This window comes from Colobus angolensis, unplaced genomic scaffold (assembly GCF_000951035.1).
Source record: "Colobus angolensis palliatus isolate OR3802 unplaced genomic scaffold, Cang.pa_1.0 Scaffold167, whole genome shotgun sequence".
NCBI classification, from domain to species: domain Eukaryota; kingdom Metazoa; phylum Chordata; class Mammalia; order Primates; family Cercopithecidae; genus Colobus; species Colobus angolensis.
The window spans coordinates 220,022-222,813 of NW_012114788.1; positions in this window are offsets into that span (position 1 = coordinate 220,022).

The following is a 2,792-nucleotide window of genomic DNA, read 5'->3' on the forward strand; positions in this document are numbered from 1 at the left end:
TCTCGGCTCACTGCAACCTCCACCTCCCCGGTTCAAACGATTCTCCTGCCTCAGCCTCTGCGAGTAGCTGGGATTACAGGCACACATGACCACACCTAGCTAAATTTTGTATTTTAAGTAGAGATGGGGGTTTCCCCATGTTGACCAGGCTGGTCTTGAACTCTTGACCTCAGGTGATCTACCCACCTCAGCCTCCTGAAATCCTGGGATTACAGGCGTGAGCCACCATGCCCGGTTGGCCTGGCACTTTTGTGGCCATTACTCTGGGGCTGTAGCTCTTTGAAGAGCCCTGTGAGAGCAGCTGTAGAGAGGTCACAGCCTGGGGTGTGCCCCCAGTTGCAGCCTGGGCCATGGCTTGGGTGCTCCGGGGAACATGCAGTGGCCCTCAGTACCCCATCTATCTGCCTGTCATCAAACAACCCCACCCCCACCTCTGTCCAGGTAGGCTGTTGCTGGCAGAGGAATGGACAGCTCACCCCGCCAGTGTCTCCCAGCCCCAGGGAGTTGTGGACACAGAGATTATAGAATCCAAATCCCTGCTCTCCTGCTTCCTAGGTGGACTTGAGGTGGGGGTCCTCAGTCAGGCAGCACTCTGCGGCCGACTCCACCTTGACTTGCTTCGGAAATAATGAAGGCAGAGCCCTAACCTTGGAGTGGATTATAGGTGTGAGCATGGGAGGCTGGGGGTAGAGGGTGCCCTGGCCCATCCCCACATTCACAGACCCCCTATAATGCCAGCGATGTGAAGGCAGGACGAGAGGAGGCAGAATGCCAGCTGGGATGGTGGGTGGGCTCCCCTGCAGCCCTATACAGGTGGCACCTGGGCATTGCTATTCTCAGAAGTCACGTCATTGCCTGGCAGTGTCAGAAGCTGGCATGGCTTGGGGGAGGGGGCAGCTGCAATGCTGAGGAGGCTGTCAAAAAACCACTTTCCTCCTTCACTGAAATTTTACAGATCTTTCCTGAGAGCCCACTAGGTACCAGGTTCAGGGGGGTTCACGGAAAGAGTGCGGCACGACCCCGCTGCCCTTCCCTCATCCCAGACTCACACTAGAGTGGAAAAGCAGGATCAGCTGGAATCAAGATGCAAGCACAGAGCTTCCAGGTTCCAGGCAGGGAGAAGATGGTTAGGGTGGGGCCCTCTTTGTCCACTGCTCACCTTCCAAAGCCCACTGGGCACAGCCCCATGGTGCCAGGCCACCGGCAGTGACCAGGGCTTCAGACCCCTGCTGCAGCTGCCACGCTGTAGGCATGCAAGAAAAACACGGTCCCTATAAATAGATGAATCCCCAATGTGGTTTGGCTTCGGTGCCTGTTATGGGCGGTGTGGTGTGTTGGTGAGTCTGCCTGTAACGGCGTGAACACTGACAACAGTGACAGTGAGCCGTTTCCTGCATGCTGTGCTCTGCAGGCCCCAGGTACCTTCAGATCCATCATCTGCAGCCCAGCCTGAGCAGATTCTGGAGAGAGCTCATCCTGGCCTGGCTGTGCTATATAGATACTGATGGTAATTATTAGGGGGAGCAGCAAGATGCCTGGCAAGGAGTGTGAGCATGTACACATGTGTGTGCACTATTGTGTATGTGTGGCTAGCCAGCAGATCCAGCACCTACCACCATCAACCCCTGAAAGAGTGCCCGGCATGTAAGAGGTGCTCAGTCATCACTTGTTGAATAAGTAAGTAAATGAATGAATGAATGAATGAATGCTTGTATGGGTGCTGTGGGAGGGCTGCCACTAAGTTTTAGAAGCAGTTTTAGATTTAGAAGCAGGCTTCTGAGCCAGGCGTGGTGGCGTGCCAGTAGTCCCAGCTACTTGGGAGGCTAAGATGGGAGGATCCCTTGAGCCCAGGCACATGAGGCTACAGTGACCTATGATCATGCCACTGCACTCCAGCTTGGGCAATAGCGTGAGGACCTGGCTCTTAAAAAATATATATTATTATTATTATTATTACTATTATTCCGAGACGGAGTTTCACTCTTGTCACCCAGGCTGGAGTGCAGTGGCGTGATCTTGGATCACTGCAATCTCCGCCTTGAAGGCAGAGCCCGGACCTTGGAGAGGATTGTAGGTGTGAGCAAAAACAAGTATTATGAAGCCTCTACTATGTACCAGTCGTGGTGCAAGTGCCCAGGTATACAGTGGTGATCAGAACTGACAGGGTCCTTGCCCTTAGAGAGCTTACTTTGTAGAGAGAAGATATAAATTAATGAAATTATCCCACACACATACAACTACATGAAAGAATATGGAGAAACTAAGGCGCTAAGACTTTCTGCAGTGAGGTCGGGAGATACTCACGCCTGCTAAAGTTCAAGCCACACAATATCCCAAAAGACTTGGATGCGCAACCGAGGTCATGATCTGTCAGCCTCCAGCATTTCTCAGCTGCAAGTACCCTAACTAGCTCACCAGTCAGAAAGGATTTGCAATCTAGGATTTCTGCCCAGCCAATGAGCTGCCTCTGAAAACAGCTTTCTGTAGAAATCCTCTGTAAAAAGTCCTCTCCTGGCCGGGTACGGTGGCTCATGTCTGTAATCCAAGTACTTTGGGAGGCCGAGGTGGGCGGATCACCTGAGGTCAGGAGTTGGAGACCAGCGTGGCCAACATAGTGAAGCCCCCTCTCTACTAAAAATACAAAACTTAGCTGGGCATGTTGGCGGGTGCCTGTAATCCCAGCTACTCAGGAGAGGCTGAGGCAGGAGAATTGCTTGAACCTGGGAGGCGGAGGTTGCAATGAGCTGAGATCGCGCCACTGCACTCCAGCTTGGGCGACAGAGCAAGACTTC